General features: G+C 51.2%; 1 protein-coding gene across 5 annotated transcripts in view; it reads right to left on the reverse strand.

Annotated features, from left to right (window-relative positions):
* The window catches only part of RFX2 (regulatory factor X2), a 92488-nt gene that overhangs the window by 49410 nt on the left and 17448 nt on the right, over positions 1–25630 (reverse strand). The window contains exon 1 of one of the 5 annotated variants that reach the window (XM_045491704.1): positions 8319–8448. The exons of the other annotated variants lie outside the window; for them this stretch is intronic. The gene's annotated coding sequence lies outside the window, so the exon portion shown is untranslated. Of the gene's footprint in view, positions 1–8318; positions 8449–25630 lie in introns of those variants that run through there. 5 annotated transcript variants of the gene reach the window in all.

Here is a 25630-nt window from a genome sequence, read left to right on the forward strand (position 1 = left end):
CAAGTGAACTTCGATCCCTGTCCAATACCTCACACAAAAGTGATTTTAAATTAGATCACAGACTTACACAAAGAAGTCAAAACTATACAACTTCGGAGAGAAAACATAAGGGCATAGGCAAAATTTTTTTTAGACAGAATGCAGAAAGTAATAAGTATGACTGAAAAACTCAATAAATTAGATTTGTGAAAATTTTAAAACTTCTGTTCATTAAAAGACTTCAACAACACAAATCAGTAAGCCACAGTCTGGGAGAAAATATTTGCAGAACAAGTATCTGACAAAGCGCTTTTATTTACAATATGTAAAAAGCTCCAATAATTCAATAATAAGAAGACAATCTAATGGGCAAAAGACTTTAACAGGCACTTGACAAAGATATCCAGATCCCCAACAAGTATACGAAATAATGCTCAACATTGTTAGTCACCAGGGAAATGCAGATTAGAACCACAATGAGATACCACTAAACACTCGCTAGAATGGCTCAAATAAAATCTGACAACAACCAATGTTGTGACCACAGGGAGTAATCGTAACTCTCACACATGTGTGGGAATGTAAAATGATACAACCATGTTGGAAAAAAGGTTTGACAGTTTTCTAGAAAGTTAAACCCACCCTTTAGCCCAGAATGCATCTCCGAGGTGTTCATCCAGGAAATATGGAAACATGTCTACACGAAACCCCGTATACACAGGCTCACAGCAATTTTATTCACAACAGCCCCAAAGTGAAATAGCCCAAATGTCCATCATCGGGAGAATGGATGAGAAACTGTAGGCTGTGCTAGATTAAAGATGCAGATTGTAATCCCTAAAGCAACTACTTAAAAAAAATTACAGAAGATGCAGCTAAAAGCTAACAGGGGAACACCGCTGAGATATTACTGATGAATCTAAGAGGATGAACTCTGAAATATACAACCCCTGGGTGAATTTCAAAGTCATTATGCTGAGCGAAGGAAGCTGTATCCAAGAGTACATGATGTAGAACAGACAAAACTAATCTAAGGTTTTTTAAAAAACAAAAAAAGTCAGGGATCCCTGGGGGGCTCAGACGGTTAAGCGTCTGACTTCAGCTCAGGTCATGGTCTCACGGTTTGTGGGTTCGGGCCCCGCGTCAGGCTCTGTGCTGACAGCTCGGAGCCTGGAGCCTGCTTCCGATTCTGTGAGTCTCTGTCTCTGCCCCTCCCCAGACCGCGCTCTGTCTGTCTCTCAAAAACACATAAATACTGAAAAACAACAAAATCAGATCAGTGTAGGGGGCAGGAACTGATGGGCAAGGGACAGGCAGGAACTTTCCGGGGAGGTGGATGGACACATTCTCCATGAAAACAGGGTATGCATTACATGGAACACTCATTTGTCAAGAGGTGACAGTCAAGACTCGTGCATTTACAGTATGTAAATTTTAACCCAGAAAACCCTGTAAAAATATAATAACGGAGTGGAGGTTGGGGGTGGGAAGGAATAAGTGGCACGAGAGTGGCACAATGACGATACCTGCACAGCCCAGTGATAGCTGCACCGGGCTCATTATACCGTGTGCTGATTGGTAGATGTTTGAGTTTTCCGTGATACAAGGTTAAATAAAAACCCACCCGGCAATTAGCCGTCAGTCCAAAAGGGTATGTGCAGGCACATTTTGTCACCGCCTCTCTCTGCATGTGCTGGCTTGCCATGCGAGCAGCCCTTGGAGATGAGGGCAGGGGATCGGGGAGTCCTTCTAGAAGGTGTGAGGCTGGATGCGAGTGACCCCTCCACCCGGCAGAACAGGGACCAGCAGGGGAAGGGGGAGGGCTGGCCCCAGGGACAAGGGCACCAACCACATAGGATGTGAGGTCGGGGAATCCCTAAATTCTGATTTTCGCCTTCTCCGCTCAGCTGGTCAGGCTCCTGAGTGCTGGCAGTCACCCTCGACCCCTGGACACGCTCTGGTAGGGAAGAGTGCGGGTCTGTGCTTCTGCTCTGAACTTGAACTTGCAACGGGAACTGGGAATCAGTCTGTCTGACTCCCTGCTTGCTCCCTCAGCTTCGCTTGCCTGCTCCCCTAAACAGGAGAACCCTGCCCCAGGCGGGGGCCTGAGCATTCTTCCTCTGACTCCCTTCATCTGTGGCCACTTTCGACTGGGCTCTGGGGGCCTCAAGATGGTCAGTCAAGAGGAGAGAGGCCTCGAATGCGAGCCATTGCCCAGCCCGTCAGGTGGGCTCAGAGTCGCGCCCAGTGTGTTGTTTGTAAGCCAAGCAGGTTTCGTTGGCCACCTGGTCCCTGATGAAGACACACTTGGGGAAGGAAGTGGGCATGAACAGCCTCCTTGGTGCGACTGCCCCCCTCTGCGGCTCAGGCCTGAGAAGGCTCATCCGACCTGGGGGCCCTGCCGGCGACACTCGGCAGGGGGAGCCTCTGCCCAGGTTTCCCGCGTGTAAGTGAGGGGCAGTGGGGGGGGGGGGGACCGGCGGGCAGCAGCCTGGATCACGCCCGCCTGATGAATGGATCTGCCCTGGGCACAAAGGGAAGAGGCTTCTGTTTACAGGAAAATACTCCGGTTACCTAGTAACCAGTAATGACAGGAAAGGAAACGCAGAAAAAGCTGAGGGCAGTTCTGGGCCCTGCTCCTGGCCGGGCGGGCGCTGACTCACCACAACCTGAAGCAATCTCCTTTCTATTCCTGTTCCTCCGTGTGCGGAGCGGAGGGGTCGCCTGCCTTACATAGGTCGGATGGGTATTTAGAAAACATCTTGTCATCTCTGCAGGAACGGGGGGGGGGGGGGGGGCAACAATGGCGCTTTTAGCTACCTTCGTTCTGATTGGCCAGTTAACTTCCGCTCTGGGGAGACACAGGGCCTTTCCCTCTTCCTGTGGGGAGAGACCCGTGGCCTCCTCAAAGCTCTCAGTTCATGCTCTCCTGGTCCCTGGTACTAGTGGCACCAGGGTCCCCTTGCCCCCGAGAAAGCGATTCCTATTTTCCCGTGAACAAGAAGCAACAAGTCCAGAACGCCCTCAGAGAGTACCGTTGTTTCCAGCCCGGCTTCTGCCCTGATGCCCGTTTGACATTCCGAGTGTCATCTCGGTGGCCAGAAAAACCATGTCCATTTGCCTCTCTTGGACCTCCTTCAGTGTGGGCGCGAGGTCTAAGGAGCCAGCGATGCCCACTTTAGATTCTGTCCCAACTATCCCTGCTGGCGTCGGGATAGCCCTGCTCAGCTCCAGGCACCCGGAAAAGGCTCGTGCACTTGGAGATCTAAATGTCCATCTCCTTGCTGAAAAGTGTACTCGTTAACACATCCTTTCTCGCTCTCGGATCCCCGCCGAGGCACCCACCCAGTGGGCACTAAAGCAGGGCTCCCAGCCTGGGCACTGCAGACATCAGCCTGTTTCTCCGTGGGGGGTTGTCCCGGGCTCTGTGGGGTGCTGATCAGCATCCCCGGCCCCTCCCACCACACACCGGGAACACCCTCCCTCGGCCCTGAGTCTCCAGACACTGGCGACCGTCCCCTGGGGGAACGATGGCGGCCGAAGGAGAGCCACCGCTCTAAGTGCAGTGCAGTGTCCGAGAAAGGAGTTGGACAGACGGCCCTTGGGTAGGAGGCACATGTAGACAGGTGACCAACAGGAAGGACAACAGAGGAGGACGCTGCAGTGACCCGGACACAAAGTAACCGCAATTCTGCCCAACGAGAGGCAGAACCGGAGGCAGAAACGTGGGCCCTGCAGAGGCTTCCCCAGCGTTTCTGGGGGGTATCCAGTCTCAACTGCCAGCAAGGGTGCCCCATTATTCCTTCTTTGCCTAAACCCTTCGGACGCCCCGTCGTTCCTCAATTTTTCATTTTTTTCTTCTGCAGCAGCCGACTCTGAAGGGTCGGAGCTGGCTCCGAGTTTCTCTGGAATGAAGTATCGACAGAATTCAAATTCCTTTTTCTGTTGGTAAGAACTGGGCTTCTGTTCCTGTTTTCTTCACAGCAGCCAAACGTTCCCTCGCCGTCCAGCAGAGGAGCGGGCCCGAGCCCTGCAAGTTGGCCGTCTGAAGGGCTCCAGGCAGGATGCAACGGGTGGGACAGGCTACTCTCATCACAAAGGACAGCGGCCTTCCCCCCCACCCCCCATCGCAACGGGGCAACACCCACTTACGTTCCTCCCTAAAGGACACGATTTGGCAATTAGTTTAAAATTTTGGGGGCGCCTGGGTGGCTCAGTTGGTTGTGTCTGACTTCGGCTCAGGCCATGATCTCGCAGTTCACAAGTTCGAGCCCCACCTCGGGCTTGCTGCTATTGGCACAGAACCCGTTTCGGATCCTCTGTCTCCCTCTCTCTCTGTCCCTCCCCCACTCACTCTCTCTCTCAAAAAAACAAATTGTCCAAACTAAGATATGGTTACGTCAACTCACATGCAGTCTGATTTTGGTTGCTGTTTACAACGTCATGGGTTTAGGGGGTGCGTGAATTAAAAACCACCCAGCCCTCACGGGCATCTTCACCCAGGAAATACGCTTTTGGGAGGCAGCCCAATTCCGCCGCTCGTTCATAATCCCTTGAACGCCACCAGACTTGGTTTCCAACCACTTCTTTTCCTCAGACTTGCCGCTTCCTCTCTGCCTCCTAAGCCACTGGACTAGTTCAGGTCAGCAGGCATGTCCCCAGGCCTCGGGGCCACGTCGAACGATGTCTCCAGCGCGGACCGGACCGCCCGCCTCCCAGGGACCTGGTGCAATCCCGGCCTCCTCCTCCTTGCACACTGGAAGTTCTGGGTCTGCCTCCAGAGCAACACTGCCGGTCCGAAATCAAGGGCTACTAGGAGTCTGGCCACTGAGGGGTGGGGCGGCGTCTGTCACGTTCTGATGCCAAGGGTCTGTGGTCCTCGAGAAGGTTGAGCATCGAGCGTCACGTGGTTCCAGGCGCGGTTCACACTCACGAGGCGGCCCAGCCTGCCCTGGATGCTCCAGACCTTCTGACACGAAGGCTGTCTGCTCAGAGCTGGTCCGAGAGCCCCGCTCCGTGAGCGCATCCCGGGAACAGACACCTGGCTCGCTTCCCGCTTCCCAGCCCGCCATAGGGTCTCAGCTCTGTCACGGAAAAGACCCAGCAGCCGTCATCGCAGACGTAAGGCAGGCACAACTTCTGAGCAAACACTGAGGTGGCTGACCCGCCGTGTGGACTCTCACGGATGAGTTCGGATCTTAGTTCCGTCATTCACTGTGGCCTCAGTTTCTTTATCTGAGAAAGGGGTCGGCGGATGAGGTGCAATGATGCATGAGGCGTGCCCGTCCCGAGCTTGGCCCCCAGCCGGTGCCTGATAAATAGAATACAACCTAGTGGAAAAGGAGAAGGGTGAGAACCCCAAAGACACCTGCATCGGCAGCGGCCAGCAATGCGGTTCGGCCTAACTGTACCCCAGACTCTGGGCCAAGTGTGATCTTACTTAACTCTTCGGGAAGCTACTCCATTATCATCCTCGTTTTAGAAACAACAAGGGACAAACGGAGGCTCAGAGAGGTCAAGCGAGAGCTCGAGGCCACACGGCCTGAAGAGGCAGAGCTGGGTTCGAACCGGGTCTTCCCCCTTTCGGCAAAGGAGGCGCACTTGGTCTGTAAAGGCCCCCGAGGCTCCCACTGTCTGTGCTGCAGAGGCCGTCTCCTTCCCGTGTAAATTGTTCCTCCGCCCCGCGGCAAAGAGAACTCGGAATAATATCATGAGCTCAGTTTTCTGCTCTACAGGCGTCTACGTAATTGAGCTTACGTCACTGGCTGGAGCTATGGATCAGCTGAAATGATTCGTGTGGACGAACGACACGGGTCCAAGCTGGACTCAAGTCAAGAAGCGGCTCTTCCTGCCACTCAGTCACTGGGAGGGACTTGTCAATAATGACTCCGATGCCACCGTCCCCTCCGTCTTTTCCCACAAAGCAACCAGAAAGCAGAGTGCTATCGTAGTGGGGAGCACGCCGGGGGCCCCTGCCCAGCTGGGCACATCCCATGCCCCGTGGCCCCGCTGCCACCGTGTTTTCCGCGCCCCCCTCGGCCCTCTCCCAGCCTCACGGGTTCATCTGGGCACTACGGCCTATCCACTTGGGCTTCGTCTTCTGCAGCCCTCCCCGTCCTGCCCTCTGCTTTGTACCCACTTTGGCTGGCGCTCTCTGGAGAAAGCGAGGCCTCCTCTATGGTCTGAATGGGATGGTTACCCGACCCCTCGGCACCCCCAGTTCAATCCCAACGGAATTCAATGTGCCAGGTTCCGAGCCCGTGGGCCTGGGTGCGGGCCACTGTGCTGCCTCCACCAAATATACGGCTCTGCAGGTGGTCAGTGTGGCTGCAGAGGTCCCGACTGGCAGGGACAAGGTGGGTGGGGGCCATTCTGGTGTGAGGGTCCACTGGAGGCTGGGACTGGCGTCCCCGTGAGCACCACAGCGATTGTGAGGACAGGGGCGATGACACCTGCCAGGATGGGACTGATGCGGCCCCGGAAAGCAGGGCTGAGGCTAGAGAGCGCCGCGGCCCTCAAAGTCCACCCACCCGTGACCGCTAGAACAGGACTGCTGGGTCACAGGGAGCCGCCATCGGCAGCTTCCAAATGGACCCAAGCAGCACCATGCACAGCGATGAACACCCGCCGTCTGTCCCCCCCCCCCCCCCCCCCGTCTAGAGCAGGGCTCCCTAGCCTCGGTGCCGTGGCCACTGGGGCTGGATCAGTTTTGGCTGCGGGGGGGCTGTCCGGGGCCCTGTGTATGGGGGCGGGGAGGGGGGTAGGCTGAGCAGCATCCTGGCTGCCACCCACTCGAAACCAGGAGCACCCCCAGCTGTGGAAACCAAGTGTCCCCTAGGGGACTAGTCAGCAGGGGGTGAGAGGCACTGCTCTGCCTTTTCTGGAACTGCTCATAAACTATAACCTGCATTTCAACCCAATTCCCGGGAGATTTGTACGTGCATGAAAGTTTGAGGGGCGCTTCTCTGAACCACCATTTCCCCCCTCCCCACTGCAGATGTTTGGGGCCACGTTGTTCTCTGTGGGGCATCCCAGGCACTGTGGGGGGTGGGACAGCATCCCCGGCCCCACGCACTCCATGCCAGGGGCCTCCCCTCCTCATCACAACCCCAAATGACACCACCCAGTGGTGTTCCCCGAAGGTCAGCGCGGCCCCCTTTGAGAACCACTGGTCTGACGCCACGGCCTCACTGAACCTGGTACTTCTAGACTAACCAAGCCATTCTCTATGCTCACTGCCCTTGGTTCTGCTTTCTGTCTCCCAGTTGTGCATGTTTGGTTCCCGGACGAGGCCGTCCTCAAGAAAACAAGGCTTTTAGAGCGCCCCCAACAGCCTGGGAGAGGAGGAGCAAGGCAGGCCGACCAGGGGCCGGCCGGGGGCTCCCTGCTCCAGGATATCTGCCCGACTGACCCCACCCCGCACAGGACGGTGCTGCCCAGTGACAGGGGCACTTCCTGTTCCTGGAAATGGCCAATAGGCCCGAGCGTCGGGCGGTACCTCCACGACTGACTCAGGCAAAGGAGAGGCTGGCTTTTCTCCTGCTGCCAGCATCACACCCGGGACCTTTCCAAGTGACCCCGACTCCTCTCGGGAGTCACCCCTCACTCCGGAGTTTCGGAAGCAGACAAACGGCCGAGCTGAACATCAGGAACTTCCCCCGTAACAGGCCTGCACTGGAGGGGCCCGTACGAATCAGCCAGCCCTGCTCCTCTGCCCGCAGGATGAAGGGACCCGAAGATGTTAAGCGCTTTGCCCAAGCTGCAAGTCCTCACGTGGGGGGAGGTATCTCCGTGGGGAAGTTTTTTAAATGATCCATTTAATAGGAAGCTTTTAAGCGAGGCGACAATTCCTGACAAAGCACTTGCCAATTTTCTGGAATGCATAGTAGCATTTCTGTGGAAGGACTGACTTCCTCAGCACAAACTCCTCTCCCGCGATCCTGCTGTTAACAGGTTACAGGAAGAATCTTGGGAAGAATCTTGTATTCTGATTCATCTTTTGGGGCATCTTAGTGTAAGTCAGAACTTACTCATTTTGATTCCAGTAACGCTTGCTGTCACTGGAATCTTAATTATCGCATCTAACAGGGCTGGTGGCTAACAAGCTTGCCTTTTGTAGATACTCACAGCTTGCTTTTATTTGTTCTAGAACGCAAATGACATCCCATTGTAAGTTTTGGCTGCAAGACTAAGTCGGAAGCTTGTTCACATACTTCCCATTGTCCCGAGACACTAGCCGGGGTGCTGGCGAAAAGTGCAAGGGACACTCCTCAGGGCATTCAGCTACAGAGCGAGCTGCCCGTAAACCAAGCGATCCGTACAACTAAAGCGAATCTCACCACGGAGCTGTCTGACCGACCGCGGGCGCTGTGCTCTGATACAGGGTGCACTTCTGCGGTCGCTGCTGCCTTAGACACACTGCACGCGAGATGAACAAGGCGGGACCGAGCCCCCACCGAGAGCCCGCGCTGACTGACAGTTCCCAGTTTATAGCCCTGGCTGGTGGGCGGGGCGGGGCGGGGCCGGGAGGGCGGGGCCGAGAGTGGGGGAAAGAAATGTGTCACCGGCTTTGAATGAAGCGCAGGGGCATGTTTACCCAAGCAACCAGCCCTGGTAAACAGTCGCTATCTCTGGCTCACTGAGGAGGAGGTGGGGAGTGACACTGTTTTGATCAAAATCCACGGGGTGGCTGCAAAGTGCCCCTCCACGGGGTGAGGGTTTTCCGCTCCGGTTAGAGGGAACACATCTGCTTCCCCAATATGCGCAATATACGCGTTCGCCTGACGGTCACCCGAGTATCCAACTTCTCAACGGGAAGAGCGAGGCAGAGTAAAGAACCAGAAGGCTCTGGGTCCAGTGTCCGTCACCAGCCAATCTTATATGTGAATGTTGTCACATGTGACCCACTGGGTTCAGGTCCCGGCTTTTCTGATATTCTCCAGCAGCCGCAAGGAAAACATCACGCTGGAAAGCACTTGAAAAGTAGGTTGGCCAGGCAATAATTTTACAAACACGAGGAATTAGATCAAAAAAGAAATTCTACTCGGGACTGAAACAAGTCTCCAGTGGAGAGCAGTCTAGGATATGTTCAAATGGCTAAAGGTTCTTCCCCCCGGATGAGCTGTTTCTTCCACGGAGACCCCAGGGGGACCCAGGTCTACCTGTTGTGGCAAATCAAACTCAAACATAATTTCATCAGAGAAAAATATATGCAGATGTTCAATTAAAACCTGGAGTCCGCAGTCCTGGCGCTGTTTGCTGGCCCTCATTGTTTGCTGAGTAACAACGGTTGCCAGGGACAACGCAGTCCACTCCCGGCTCTAAGAGCCTGTTGCTGGGCAACGGCAAGAATACTTCCCAAACCAAACAATGTCATCCCTGGAGCAATCCCCTCTATCTCACATTAACCAGATCTAAAAAAAAACCCTCCCAAATATGTAATCTATTATTTTCAGAAGCCCTAAGAGAAAGGCAAATAATCTCTTCTCTATAGTAACCAAGGGGGAAACAGTTTACCATATTTGTTCTGAAATAACAAAACCCAAGAAGGACCAATCTCCCCGCGGTCAGCATCAGAGCAGAGACGTCTACAAGCCTTCCCAGCGCCGGGAGGAGAAAGTGCCTTGTTCTCCAAGAGGAAAGAATTTATTTATCATCAAGCAAACAATGTGGGATATTCATAGCTGCACATGCGTTTTCTGGGCAGGGATCATACAAACCAAAACTAACTGGGGATTGAGCTAGTTGAAAAAGACATAAGAACAGAGGAGTAGATACCTAATTTCCAAGACTTTTGAAAATGTCACGTACATACAAATAAGTGCAAACCAAATTGTTGACTCAGCATTAGAAGTGCCTCCTGGGACTCTGCGGGAAGGAACCGACAGCATCTGGTGTCCCTGTGCCTGCTCTTCCTGCCCCACTCAGCAACAGGAAGAGGAAGAGGAAGAGGAAGAGGAAGCCAGGCCTGGGAAGCACAGGGACACACAGTCTCGGAGAGCAGCGATAGGGAGGTGTCTAGCTTTGGCCAATCTTGATCCACCGAGAAAAAAATCCAAGCTAACCTCAAAGCCAATCCAGCCTTGGCTCTGTCCAGAGGAATTTGGGCTTTGGAACTTGGAAGGGAAGGGGATAGCACCCCATCTTCCAAGGGGAGGGCACAGTTCTAAGGGGATGGTCTTATTCTAAGGGGGGGGCATGGCCAAGAATCTTAAAACACGCTGACAGAACAGGAAGTATGTGGCCGTAGCCACAGTGGGTCCACATTTTAGGTTATAAAGGCACCCGGCACTGATAGATTTGTGCGTGATTAAGGTATACACTTTCAGCTCCCAGCTGAGGTTTGGCCTCCAGCGAAACCTGGCCTTTGAGATAGACATGACTGACGCAAAGCAACCTTCTTTTCCTAAGAGAGCATACAGGAGGCGCTCTTTGAATAAACAAGTCAGAATGAAAGTGTTTCCTCAAGAGTAAGGGGAGGCAGACTCCACACTGTTAAAATCTGAACCTGGGTTCTAGGGAGATGGGAAGTTTGAAGCCAGATATTTGGGCCATTAACGCATGGCAAAGCAGTAATGCTGATCTCTAGCCTGGAAGTGAGACCACCAGCAGCTGAAAGTGTGGGAGTCACTGCTCCCAAGGCCTAGGGGACACTGCCAATTCTGCCTGCGCTCTGCATCTGAAGGGAGGCTCTGACACACAGCTGTGAGGGTCCCAAACCCCATCTCTGGAAAGAGGATTGACATGGGGATCCTCTGTACATTATTCATTGATCTCAATACAAACTATTTATTGAGTGCCTGGCATGGGCCAGGCATTTCCCACTAATCAAAACAGACAAAGTTCCCTTCCCTTCTGGAACTTATATTCTGTCCCCAGGTAGTGGGGGTGGGTGGGGAAGGATAGAGACAGTAAACAAAATAAGAAAATCTACAATATGTCAGATGGCGATAGATGCCAGAAGTGGGGGATGGGAATGGAGTGGAGGCAGGGAGCAGTGGGGTGAGATGGGGTTGCAATTTTTAAAGGATTGCCGAATGCCTCCCCCAGAAGACTCATTAAGGAAACAAGGGAAGTGAGGGGCTGAGCCATCTAGGGGAAGAGCATTCCTGTGGAGGGAATAGCCAGTGCAAAGGCCCTGAGATGAGGCCATGCCTGGCCGGTGACTTGAGCTGGGCAAACCAGGAGACAAGAAGAGGGGGAAAGGCCCACAGAGACAATCATACAGGCTTCGGCTTCTGCTCAGGATGAAAGAGAAGTGATCAGAGGGTTTTAGCCCAGGGAATGATCTGATCTGACTTGGTTTTAACCAGGTGCCTCTGGCTACTGGGTTGAGAACAGGCAAAGAAGGAAAAGGATGCAAGGAGACAGAGCAGCTAAGAGGGTGGTGTGATGGTCCAGGTGAGAGATGGTGACGTGGCTGAGCCTGGGTGATGGCAGTGGAGGGGTGCAAAGCAGTCAGACTCTGGATAAAGGGAGGTGGAGTCGATAGGATCTACTGATGCGCTGGATGTGGGGTGTGAGAGAAGGGAGTTAAGACTGTGTCAAAGATTTTTGGCAGGGAAAAGGATGAGATCAGGAAAACCGAGGGAGAAGCACGAGGACTGGGGAGCACTCAGAAGTTGAGTTTTAAAGATGTGAGGTGGGTGAGAGGCTCTTAGACACCCAAGCTGGAATGCTGAGAAGGTCAACAGATATATAAGTGAGGGCCGGAGGGGCAAGTGGTAGGCTGGAGTCACCAGTGTCCAGATGCCCTGGGCCAGAGTTTTAGTATACAGATGTACAGATGTGCATAGTGTCTAAGGATGTGGACTGGAGTCAGCAGTGTACCGCTGACAAGGACTGGAGCCAGCAGGGTATAGATGCCTACTTAAGGCCAGGAGCCTGGCTGAGCTCATCAAAAGAGGGCGGAGAAGAGGCCCAGGGTTGGGCTCTTTGGCTCTCCACCATTTAGCGATCCTAAAGAGGAGGAAATCCAGCAAACCGAGTAGCATCCTGAGCATTAATTGAATTGGGGGCTGAGAACTGATCGCTGGATTATGGTGACGTGACAGAGCAGTTCCAGGGGAACCCTGTGGGCAAAGTCCACAGAGATTGGGGGATTCGAGAGAAACCAAGAGTCGTGGAACTGGAGACCCCAGGCACAGGCAGCCCTTGAGGCATCTCTGCTGGAAAGGAAAGGAGAGGAAGAGGGTAGCCATGGAAATGGGAAGTCCAGTTGGGAGAGGGCTTCTGAAATGGAAGAAGGGACGGGCAGGACCCAGCGGGCGGGAGTGGAGAGAACTGCTGGCGGAGTGCCGTTACACAGGTGAGACGGGATGGAGAGATCCCGCAGAAGAGAGGAGGGGCTGGCCAGAACTTGCACGTGGCCATTGGTCCACCAGCCCAGGACAGGGCCTCCGCCCAGACGCAGGGAGAGGTGGGGTACCACCAAGTCATAAATGGGTTATCCCAAATCCGCAAGTCTCTTCAGGAGCTCCCAGTCCCCAGTGCCATCCCTCAGCTGTGGGGTCCCTGTGTGACGATTCCAGGGCCCTTCCAAGTCTACTCAAGCCCCCGACAGCCAGAGCGCTGGCCCCTGCACGGCTGCTGGGAGGCCTCCAACCTCAGCAAGGTGGAAGGCTTGAAGCGTGGGGTGGGAGCTGGGCATCGCACAAGATGACTCAGGTCTGCAGATCTCATGCCAGAGTCTCCGGCAGAGCCCGGGCTGAGAAGGGTGAGCTGGAGCCAGGGACGAGCCCCCACATGGCCTCCCTGGGCCCCAGGCTTCAGGGCTCCATCTACCCATGCAGGAGTCTGAAAGTTTGCGTCCCCCCCAAATTCATACGTGGCAACACCTAATGCTCAAGGTGTTGGGCGGTGGGGTCTTGGGGAGGGGGTTGAGCGCCCTTATGAAAGAGGCCCCAGGGAGCTCCCTCAGCCCTTCCAGGCTGTGAGGACACAGTGAGAAGTCTGCTGCCCCGAAGAGGGCCCTCACCGGTCATGCCAGCACCCGAACTCAGAACTGGGAACACTGGATTTCCGTGGTTTAGAAGCCGGCCAGTCCGTGGTATTGTTACGACGGACTGAGCCAACCCCACGCTTGCCCCCCACCCTGTGGGTCCCCCTCAACAGCCTCACAGAACCCATCCTTCGTGTTTCGCCCCACATGCGATTTGCTCTTTTCATTGCTTTCTTTATGATGACTATGCACCTCTTTCCAGAGCCACCAAAATGTCTGATCTTTCCAGGTCCAACGATTGCTAGAGACTAGTTCTAATACGGCTCCTTTTTCTGCCATGTCAACGTACAAACATGCAAGCTTAAGTAAGAAAAAGTCTCAGCATCACGTTGAAAAACAAAAGTGTGTTTCTTGCTAAGTCATGCTTGAAGTATGCAAGATTACCAAGAAATTTAGTGTAAGATAAACAAGCACGGCCAGGAATCCTGCTGTGGGAGTTTCAAACGCAGAGTCCTCCGGCTGGGGCCACCAATGCACTCGGCACTGGGCTGGCACGCTGTCCCGTGCTGGGAGGACCTCTCGTTGCTTCAAGTGGCCTGGGAGCTGCGCCTCTAGGGGCCCGGGACCAAGAATCTAGTCAGACATCCCTTCGGCAGGACCCAGGGGTCTCTGAGGAAATGAAAATGAAGCAACAAAAGGCAAAATTGGAAATGTTTATCCAACCTGTCACCTCCCACCTCATCTCTGGCCCCGCCGTCCAATCCTACGAGAACAAAAGCACATTCTGTGTCTGTCCCCGCGAAAGTTTCAACCCCAGTGCAAACCTCAGTGTGCTCTGACAAAACGGAGCAAAACAGCCTTTTACAAAAGTGTTAAACTAATTTTTCTAATTAAATCCAAAGAGAGAAGTCTTGGAGATATGTTAGGTGTTTTTTTTGTTTTTTGTTTTTTTTGTTTTTTTTTGTTTAACGAACCCTAATTAATTCTAAGACGATACACTGAAACAGATTCCATTTTCAGAAGGCATTCTAATCAAAAGGTTGGGGGGACATTTTAATTTTTTAATTAAGAAGGTGCCATGAAACCTTGAAAATATTTTAAATGGTTTCTTATTTCATAAAGGTTTGAGGTGGGCCCTCGTCTTTCTCAGCAGGCGCTCTGGGCTGGCGTGCAGCGGGGCGGGACCGTGGGGCGTGAGACCAGGGGGCAGCTCGCTCTGTCGGGCACAAATGCCTGGCTTTGTGCGCTTCTGTTTTTGGTGTCTCCATTCCCGGCTCCGTATTAAGTCAGCTCCCAAAGCAGAGCACAAGATAATTTTGGAAAAAACTGGAATAGAATGTTCTAGCTCTGCTTGAAAGGTGGCAAGAGCAACAGAGAGGAGTCCTCTGAAACGTAACACAAGTAACAGTGAGCGGCCTCCGCTGGCCGCCTCTCCCCCACCCCCGTCCTCCCAGGCCCCATATTGGTTCCAATCCTCCTTGCTTCTGGAAGTCTCGGGGCTGACGTCGCCTAGCTGCTGGGCGATCTGGACCATCACTACGCTTGAAAAGCATTTACTACTACTTCAGCCGGATTTTTAAAAAGATAAACAGTTGAGACACTTCTGTCCAAATGAAATTTGAAACTGTTGGAGTAAAGAAAAAAGTCGGGTCGAATCAATAAAAAGCCCTCTAAAGCTTACTACTGCCTGGGATAATGAAGACGCGATTGCCTTCTGCGGAAGTCAAATCTCTTTTGCGACCTGAATTTCATGCTTAAATTTTTTTTTTTTTAACATTTATTTATTTTTGAGAGAGAGCGAGAGAGTGCGAGCGGGGCAGGGGCAGAGAGAGAGGGAGACACAGAATCTGAAGCAGGCTCCAGGCTCCGATCTGACAGCACAGAGCCTGACGCGGGGCTTGAACCCACGAACTTGAGATCATGACCTGAGCCGAAGTCTGGCGGTCAAGCGACTGAGCCACCCAGGCGCCACCCGAATTTCATGCTTAAGAGGAGATTAAGCGTGGATGGCTGACTTCAGTGGTGTGGGCTCGGTGCCCCTCTCTGGGGATCTAAGGCATCTCCCCGGGCTACTACTCAGCGCGTGTTGATGAGGAGGACATCTGTGAGGGTGCAGGAGACCAGCAGAAAGCTGCCGGATTCTTCTCTCTCTGGCGGATAGGACGTGTGCATTTGGTCCTTACTTGTGTGTGACCGCGGCTAACCACACGGGGACTTCTTGTAGCCGCTAGACAGGCCTGTGCAGGCCTCAGGGGCTCTGGGAAGTGTCCCAGTCAAGGTCAACACTCAAGAAGACAGAAGATGGAATGGGGCAGTCCCACCCCAAGCGGGCTGCTGGGCCCAGGTGGGGGCCGCTGTGGAGCTGGGGGCAGGGTAGGAGGCACCCAGGGCAGGGGCACCTGCTGAGAGGAGCAGGGGGGCGCCAGTGCCCTCCCTGAGCGTTCCCCCTCACTCCTGCTCTCCTCCCCGACCAGCATCCTCCTACCCTTGAGTGCGCGACAGGGGAGAGCGCCCAGGGCCCGTGTCTTCCCCTCGACACACGGCCCAAGCAGAGCGATGAGGCCGTGTAAACAGAACATGCTTCCTGAGAGGAGGCGCTGCGTCCAAGTCCCGTGTCCTCCACCTTCTAGCTGGTGACCTTCAGCCAGTGACTTAAGGCCTTCGGAGCTTCCATTTCTCTACCGGTAAACGGAGCAAATACCTACTGTCTGCCCCCCGGGGGCCACCATGCTGAACAAGGTGAGGCTGACAGTCGTGGAGTTTAATTACCAGCGCTGCACATGGGAAGCGCTCCGTAAATATCCATTAAAGTCCTGGTCGGAATCCCCTCCGTTACGAGGTAGCCAAGAGCTCCTGCCGGGTTTTGCCTGTTCATTGATCTGAAACTCTGAAAGCAGGGAGACGCTTTGCTATCTGGGATTTCACAGGCAAACAAGCATGCTAAACGCCTCGGGGGATGGCTCGCACCGTGTGCTGCGTCCATCCCAGGGCATATTTGTCGGGTTCATCATTTTGGCCAATACTTAATACTCACGCCTCTCGCAGCATCCGGCCAAACTTCCAACGTAACCCTGCTGCCTTACTGTCATAAAAATTACATTTTATCATTGCCTCCTTTTCCCTTCTCAGGCATCCTGTCCTTCCGTGGGACCTCAGAGCGTAGACGGTACATTTTCCACGGCCGAGCATCTCTTACATCGCTTGACAAGTGGTGCCTGACGCAGATGTGTCCAGTGCTGTCGTTCCTGGCGGAGACGGAGCGGGAGCTGGTGGGTCTCTTCAATTCCCCATAAGGAGACCCTCTTGGCCTTTTCTTCTTTGCTACAAGTTTCCAGGCTTTGTGTTGTTAAACTGATGAAGGCTGATGCAAAGCCCCGCAACAAAGCGAGGGGCTCCTGCCCGAGAGCAGGGTCGGCCCCCGCAGAAAACGACCTTTGAGCATCCCTCAAGGCCTGGGACGTGTCTGAACCTACTTGTCAGGGATGCAGAGCTAGCCGGAAGCACGATTTCCTTTCTCCCTCGGAACTGATCCTATGGAAACACACATGTCCGAAGAGGCAAAGGGCCAAGTGCTGTACCCTGGTGTTCGTAGCAGCAGGATTCATAACAGCTCCCAAGCAGAAACAACTCACGTGTCCATCAGCTGATTAAGCAAAATGTGGTCTATCCACGCAAGAGAATGTTACTCGGCCGTAAGAAGGAGTGAAGCTCTAACTCACGCCACAGTGTGAATGGACCTTGAACACACAACGCTCAGACACAAAAGCCATTTATGTGAAATGTTCAGAACAGGCGCACCCACAGAGAGTGCGTTAGTGGGCGCCGGGGTCGGTGGGGGGGGTGGCGTTGGGGTGACTGCTAATGGGGACAGGACTTCTTTTGGGAGTGATGGAAATGTTCTGGAGTTAGACAGTGGTGATGGTTACATAAGCCCCAAGGATACACAAAGACCCACTGAATTACACACTCTAAATGGGCCAACTCTGTGGTAAGTAAAATATATCTCAATACAGCTGTGAAAACAGGATCTACAGGGCCCTGGCGGAGTTACTCGAAGTCACAAAAAAACTGCAAACAACTTAAATGTTCATCAGTAGTAAAATCATTCAATAAATTACGGTACATCCCTGGTGTAATGCCATGACACCATCAAAAAGAATGAAGCACGGGGCGCCCGGGGGGCTCAGTCGGTTGGGCGTCTGACCTCGGCTCAGGTCATGATCTCACGGTCCGTGGGTTCGAGCCCCGCGTCGGGCTCTGTGCCGACAGCTCTCGGAGCCTGGAGCCTGCTTCCGATTCTGGGTTTCCCTCTCTCTCTGCCCCTCCCCCACTCACGCTCTGTCGTGAATGCGGTGTGTACAAGGAACACCACTGCTATTCGACCCACTTGGTCTACAGTATGCTACCACTTACACGGCCAGAGGCTTTAATATTAATTCAATATCAAACACCAAGAGGAAATTTGCTGGACAAACCGACTGTGGAGCATTCGTACGGTGGAGTACAACTCAGCAATGAAAAGAACAAGCCATCGACGCGTGTGATGGCACGATGAGTCTCGAAGGCATTACGCCAAGCGACAGGGAGGGGAGCAGAGCGGGTGGCCAGGGGTCAAGGGTGGAGTGAGGGTCTGGCTGCAGAGGGGCAGCTCAAGAGAACGCACCCCAGTGTTGGAACTGCTCTCTGCCCACTTGGTGGGTGGTGGTTACCAGAACCTATGCATGTGTGAGAAAACTCACCCCAAAATGTAAACATGACTGTATGTAAACTTAAACTATAAATAAACAGAAAGGAACAAAGTGAATTTACCAAAAAGCAGGCGCAGGCTCAGAGGATTCAACAGTGAACAAGCCAGATCTGGGGGTGCGGACATCCTCATGCAGCAGACTCAGACAAGAAACCAGTCACCAGATATACGAGGTTATTTCATAGAGCTCTGGGCCGTGACAAAGGGAGAAGGCAGAGGGACAGAGCCGGTGGGGAGGGGTGGTGGAAAAGGGGCTCCCAAGCTGTCACCAGGCCAGTGAAGGGTGTTGTGGAGGACGGTGCTGACATGAGACCTGGCCAGACATAGGGAGATGGGAGCAAGCACTCCCAGCACAGGGAACAGGAGGTGCAAAGGCCCTGTGGCAAGGGAAGGCAGGGGGCTGGAGACAACAGCAGAGACCCCGAGGGCATGGCCAGAAGTCTGAATCTTATCCCAGTTCCTGAGGGAAACTCCAAGCAGGGCCACAACACATTCTGGTTAAACTATATTCTTCTTAGACTATTGGGAGAAAGAGTGAAGGCAGGAAAACCAGGGAGGAAGCTCCCATGGCATACACTGTTTAAAGATTTTAATAATAATTAATGCTTTTTAGGTCCCTAACTGAGCTTATTAACACCTATATATGGAGGCTGGATAGGAAATCTGTCATTTTATAAAGAAGTCAAGTAACATTGATCCCAGTAAATGAAAGGTTAACTAATTAAGTATTTAGTCACCACGAAAGTAAATGAAAGCCTCTACGACTTTCATGCAGGTAATTGCACTCTTGGTAAGTCATCACAGCCCACAAGCATCAGCTTGCTTATTAATTCAGTGTTAACTGTCCATATTGACTTATACATGCCATTATCCCAAAATTAAATAATTTACAAGCACACTTATTTGTTTTAAAAAGGGACATAAAAAAGTAGACAGAGGAAACGAACAAGGCCTTGAACCTGTAGTTTGGTTACAGTTACTCACCGGTAGGGATTAATATAGTAAATTGAGTTCAATCAGGGGTTGGCAAACTTCTTCTGTAAAGGGCCAGAGTACGTTTTTGGCTTTGCAGACCATAGGGTCTATGTCAAAACTACTCAACTCTCACTGTTTCCAGAAAGCTGCCAGTGACCTTACATAAGGAATGGGTATGGTTGCATTCAGAGCCCTACCAGAACCTGCGGCAAAGGACATAAATCAGCAATACCGATCCTGTCTTTAAAATGTTGACATTTTGGGGCGCCTGGGTGGCGCAGTCGGTTAAGCGTCCGACTTTAGCCAGGTCACGATCTCGCGGTCCGTGAGTTCGAGCCCCGCGTCGGGCTCTGGGTTGATGGCTCAGAGCCTGGAGCCTGTTTCCGATTCTGTGTCTCCCTCTCTCTCTGCCCCTCCCCCGTTCATGCTCTGTCTCTCTCTGTCCCAAAAATAAAAATAAACGTTGAAAAAATAAATAAATAAAATGTTGACATTTTGCTCGATGGATTTTTGTGTGTGTGTGGCATGTTTCGATTTTTAAAATGCTACATAAGTGAAATGTGACTTATCTTGATACCTGAGGTTTTCTGGCCCTGGACCTGTTTCAATAAAACTTTATTTATAGACACTGAAACTTGATTTTCATATAGTTTTCATGTGGCACAAAATATTATTCTTTTGATTTTTTTTTTCAACCATTTGAAAATGCAGGAGATATTCTCAGCTTGTAGGACTTACAAAAAAACAGGTGGGTGCCCCGTGGGCCCCCCGGCACGTAGTTTGCTGACCTCTGTTTTGGGTGGCCGTTTGTGAAGCGGGTCTGGTTCCTCCTTATATTCTCGGAAAAGCAACTTCTAGCAAGTTGGCACTCAGATGACTCTGAACAAAAGTGCTCTTTTCTCCTTTCTGAGCTTCCTGCTTGGGTTACTTGCCATTCTCTTCTCACCCAAAGGTCCCCCAAAGGCACCAGCACACAGACCCAGAATGCCAGCCATCTGTAGACCGTGTCCCCCATCTGCCTTGTGCTTTCCTTTCCAGTAAGGACCACTGACTCAGAAGTGTAGTTTTCCCGGGGCGCCGGGCCCCAGGTGGTTCAGTCGGTTTCAGCTCAGGTCATGAGCTCACAGTTCATGAGACTGAGCCCCGCCTCGGGCTCCGTGCTGACAGTGAGGGGCCTGCTTGGGATTCTCTCTCCTCTCTCTCTCTCCCTTCCCTGCTCGCGCGCGCTCTCTCTCTCTCTCAAATAAACTATTTTTTAAAGAAGTCTAATTTTCCTAAGTGGGGGTATGCAAGTTCAGTGAGTTAGCTATGCATCATCCAGCTGGCACACAACCACAAGATAAATTCCTAGGGTCTCTACTGAAGCTCCATTCCTATGGTTCAGCAGGAGGGACGGGACTCCCAAGGACTATAAACTATGAAAGAATAAACTATGAAACTAGAAACTATGAAAGAATATGCCTCCTTTAATATAATACTAGAAAATATAACTGGAGTGTCTATTATTCTTATTTTTTAAAGTATTTTTTATTATTTATTTATTTTTTGAGAGAGAGGGAGAGAGAGAGAGAGAGAGAGAGAGAGGGAGAGAGAGGGAGAGAGAGGGAGAGAGAATGACCATGGAGGGGCAGAGACAGAGGGGAACAGAGGATCTGAAGTGAGCTCTGTGCTGACAGCAGAGAGGTCGATGCGGAGCTCAAATTCACAAACCATGAGATCATGACCTGAACTGAAATCAGATGTTTAACCGACTGAGCCACCCGGGCACCCCTATTATTCTTATTTTTAATTGTGGTAAAATATATGATTATATATATTATTTATACATTATATATATATGCACATATATTATTTATATATTACAAACATCCATATATATATATACATATATATATATATATATATATATATATATATATATATATATATATATATATATATATAAAATATACAAATTTATCAGGTGCACGGTTTTCAAGTGTGGCATTAGGTACATTCACATTGTTGTGCAGCCGTCGCCACCATCCATCTTGCAAAATCGGAGACTCTGTCCCTCTTAACCGTAACTCTCTGTGCCCCTGGCTCCCACCATCTACTTTCCGTCATGAATCTGGCTTCTCTAGGGACCTCACCGAGGTAGAACCATAGCGCATTTGGTCCTTTTGGAACTGGCTTATTTCACTGAGCATAACACCCTCAAGGTCCATCCGTGGTGTGGCAGGTGTCAGATTTCCTTCCTTTTTAAAGCTGAAGACTGTTGGTGGCACCACACCGTGTTTATCTGTTCACCCGTCGATGGGCCGTTTCCACCTCTTGGCTACTGTGAGACGTGGTGCTGTGAATGTGGGTGTGCAAATATCTGTTCAAGCCCCTGCTTTCAGTCCTTCGGGTGTATGCCCAGAAGTGGAGTTGCTGGACCATATGGTAATTCTATGTTTAATTTTCTTTTTCCCAAGGAGCTGCCTTACTGTTCTCCATAGCAGCTGCACAATTTACTTTCCCACTAGCAGTTCACAATGGTTTCCATTTCTCCAAATCTTTGCCAACAATCTTCGTAATTTTCTGTTTGTTTGGGTGTTTTTTTAATTTTTTTTTTCAACGTTTATTTATTTTTTTGGGACAGAGAGAGACAGAGCATGAACGGGGGAGGGTCAGAGAAAGAGGGAGACACAGAATCGGAAACAGGCTCCAGGCTCTGAGCCATCAGCCCAGAGCCCGACGCGGGGCTCAAACTCACGGACCGCGAGATCGTGACCTGGCTGAAGTCGGACGCTTAACCGACTGCACCACCCAGGCGCCCCTGTTTGGGTGTTTTTTTAAGGATAGCCATCCGAATGGTGCAAAGTGGCCTCATTGTGGCTTTGATTTGTGTTTCCCTAATGCTAAGTGATGTTGAGCACCTTTTCCTGTGATTATTGGCCATCTTCATACCTTCTCTGGAGAAATGTCTATTCAAGTCCTTTGCCCACTTGCTAATTGGGTTGTTTCTTTGTTGCTGTAAAATTGTAGGAGGTCTTTATATATTCTAAATATTAACCCCTTCTGAGATATATGATCTGCAAATATTTTTTCCCATTCTGTGGGTTGCCTTTTCACTCTGTTTCTAGTATGCTCTGATGTACAGAAAAGTTTTTTAAGTTTCATGAATCCCGATTTATCTACTTTTTCCCTTTTGTGACCTTGCCTTTGGTGTCACAGCAAAGGAATCACTGCTGAATCCGATCTCACGCAGCTTTCCCCCCGTGTCTTCTTCTAAGACTGTTGTACTATTAGCCCTGACATTTAGGTCTTTGATCCATTTTGAGCTAGTCTTGTATATGGTGTGAGGTAAGGATCCAACTTCATTCTTTTGCAGGTGGATATCTAGTTTCCCAACATCGTTTGTTGAAAAGACTGTCATTTCCCCCATTGAATGGTCCTGGCACCCTTGCTGGAGTAAGATATTATAAAGAAGTAATTAAAGTGACATGTGAAGATCCAGTCTTGCCAGAGAGCGCACCCTCAATATGAATTTGTGAAAGAAGCTGGCATAAATGAGGTGAATTCTACTTTTCCCCTTCAATGGTGATGGATAGGTCCGTGCACACCTCTCATTTCTGTTTTCCATGGTGACTTTCTCATGATCATTTTCAAATGGAACTTGTGCGTAGCTGACCCGCACAACTCTACAGAGATACAAACGTCTCGCGAGGACCTGCTTTTTCTGGTTCCTACCGAAGAGTTAGATTTCCACCTAATTTCAGCCCTTCTATTAAAAAAATCTAGGGGTGCCTGGGTGGCTCAGTCGGTTAAGTAGCCGACTTCAGCTCAGGGGAGTCATGATCTCTCGGTTTGTGAGTTCGCGCCCCGCGTCGGGCTCTGTGCTGACAGCTCGGAGCCTGGAACCTGCTTCGGATTCTGTGTCTCCCCCTCTCTCTGACCATCCCCTGTTCATGCTCTGTCTCTCCCTCAAAATAATAAGTAAACATTAAAAATTTCTACAGAATATTTGGAAGTGGCTTAAATTCTGTAATATGCTCCCTCAAATAGCTACAGCAGGATTCTGTACCTTGGGTCAATAGATTCACAAGGGTCACACTTCAGGGAGTCCATGAACTTGAGCTTGAATGTGAAATTTAAGTGGGGGCATGTGTGCTTACACCTGGGGAGTAATTTCTGGGGAGAAATTCCCAACTTTCAGCAGACTACCAAAAAGGTCCAGCCTGAAGAAGGGTTAAGAACCACTGGGCTATCGTGATATGTGGGTTTGTCTTTTTTTTTAAGTTAAGTTTATAAATTCAAGGACTCCAATTTAAACGGGCCTTGTTGTATAATCCAGGCAGGTCAGCGGTCTTTAGAAGAAAGAGACACAATTCACTTCTTGGAGGAAGGTCGTAAGGGTGGCCGTGGGCCCCAATCACATATGGCAGAGACATGGGGCCAGGTGACTGTCACGGGAGTACGGTGAGACGCACGCCCATCTCTAGCAGGAAGCCACAGTGTGAAGGCATCTGGTCTCCTTTCCTAGCAGCCCACAGTTAGGAATTCAAAGAGTCCAGGAAGGGATTGTGCTGGTAAGTAGCTACACCTTCAATGACCACCTCGGCAATAAGCAACCCACAGGCCACCAAGCCCACGCGTGCCAGGATTTGAAACTTGAGAGAGAAGCCTCTGCCAGCGGGGCACTGAGAGGAGAAGGGAGCAGCCGAACTGAGGAAACATAACTAATTTGCCATCTTTGGTAGCCAACACTGACCGGCCCTGCAGTAAGGAGGTTAAGGCGAGGCCCCACTCGCTCTTACCCCAGAGAAGCCCCACACCCGTTCTGCTTCTAGCAGTGATCCGTAGAACGTCTTAATTCTAAAAACCACGGCCACGACGAAAGATTACAAAGTCGCGCGGAATTCATTTCAGGTGGGAATTTAGTGCAATATAAGATGGCTGAAATGTGGAAATAGCTTTTTTGATCTCTGAACGCTGATTTTTTTCCTTATTGATTAGCCATCACACATTTTTACTTCTTAGGAGTCACTCTTAACGGCATATTGCAGTACGAAGGTACGTGGTCACAGACGTCGGCTTCTCCCACACGGGAGCCCGCCTCCTTGGGCCCTGGTCTGCAGCAGTAACTTGTGTCCAGAATCACTCCTGGATGCCAGGATTTGCACACCAAATTCCAGAGCTGGTGCCACCTGCCAAAAGGGAGTGGCAGTCCTCAAGTGACAGCCACGCAGGGCTGAGTGTTGGAGAGCTGGAGACCAGAAAGGAGAGAAACGCATGCTTCCCAACTGCAGAGCACCTTACCGCCCTGGGGTGATAGTCTGAACCTGACCCGGGCTCTCCGCGGCCTGGGAGACAAGGAGGAACGCCACGGAGAGAAAGGCCAGGGTGCTGTGGAATTAAAAAAAGAAAGAGAGAAAGAAAAAAGGCACAGTCTCATTGACATAAAAAGGCAAAGGGGATTTGAAGAGTCTAAGGCGTTCGTGTACCTCCAAACCAGCATCGTATCCATATACGCGTGATGTTATGCTATACTACAAGTCAGATGTAACCAGGACTCTTTGTTAGACCAGCTGTCAGCAAACTTTTTCTGTGAAGGGCCCAGCAGCAAATATTTTAGGCTTTGCAGGTCGAACGGCCCCTGGTGGGACTTGCTCAACCCCTCCACTGTAGGGCGAAGGCCACCAGCAACAATATGTGCACTAATGAGCATGGCCACCTGCCCATCAAACTTCATTTATGGGCGCTGAAATGTGAATTTCATGTAACTTCACGTGTTCCCAAATATTCTTCTTCTGTTTATTTTTTCAACCATGAAACATAAAAAGTCATTATTAGCTCTCGTCCATCCCAAATCGGATGGTGGGTTGGAGTCAGCCCATGAGGTGGTTTTTTGAATCTGTACTAGACTCAAATGTTTGGACTCGTGTCTCTAAAAGAGAGACTAAAATAATTCTGGACAAACGGACAGGAATCAGATAGCACATTTAATTTACAAATAACATTCCAGATAGCTCAGTGCCCAGACAGTCAAGGACCCTCTGAGGGTCAAGGCCGACATCCGTCACGCCCTCCTCCTAAAGCATGACGATGTAGGATTGTGGGAAGTCTCTGAAATGGGCACGCCCACAGGCCGGAGCTGGAGCTGTGTCACAAGGGAGAGAGAGGACAGCCTTCATGTCCTGCTGATTCTGACCCTCTCTTGCCTCTACCGCCTGCTGTAGTTTTTTTTTAAGTATTTTTATATTTTATTTTATTAAAACATTTTTTTAAATGTTTATTTCTTTCTGAGGGAGAGAAAGACAGAGCATGAATGGTGGAGGGGCAGAAAGAGAGAGAGAGAGAGAGAGACACAGAATCCGAAGCAGGCTCCAGGCTCTGAGCTGTCAGCACAGAGCCCGATGTGGGGCTCAAACTCACGAACCGTGAGATCATGACCTGAGCTGAAGTTGGATGCCCAACCGGCTGAGCCCCCCAGGCGCCCCTATTTTATTTTATTTAAGAGAGAGAGAGTGAGAGAGAGAGACAGCACAAGCGGAGAAGAGGGGCAGAGAAAGGGAGAGAGAGACAGAAAGAGAGAGAGAGAGAGAGAGCGAGCATTTTAAGGAGGCTCCAGGCTCAGCACGGAGCCTGACACAGGGCTCAATCCCACAAACCTGGGATCATGACCTGAGCTGAAATCAACAGATGCTCAGCCAACTAAGCCACCCAGGCGCCCCTGCCCGCTCTGGTTCTGGCGTCTACCCTGCCCCTTCACGATTCGGGGTCTCTGGGCATTTCACAGAAGAGAAATTTGTGGATGCGAGAAAATTGTGAGAGGCGACACTCTTGAACACACAGTTCTCCAAAGAGGCTACATGCATGGCCAGTAAGCACATGACAAGATGTTCAACGTCATTGGTCACTTGGAAACGAAGGTCGAAACCACCACACGCCTGCCAGGTTGGCCATAACAAGAACAAGGGAAGGCAGCGTGTTGGCGGGAGGAAGCGGAGCTCTCCTGCGGGGCT

The sequence above is a fragment of the Leopardus geoffroyi genome, chromosome A2 (assembly GCF_018350155.1).
Source record: "Leopardus geoffroyi isolate Oge1 chromosome A2, O.geoffroyi_Oge1_pat1.0, whole genome shotgun sequence".
NCBI classification, from domain to species: domain Eukaryota; kingdom Metazoa; phylum Chordata; class Mammalia; order Carnivora; family Felidae; genus Leopardus; species Leopardus geoffroyi.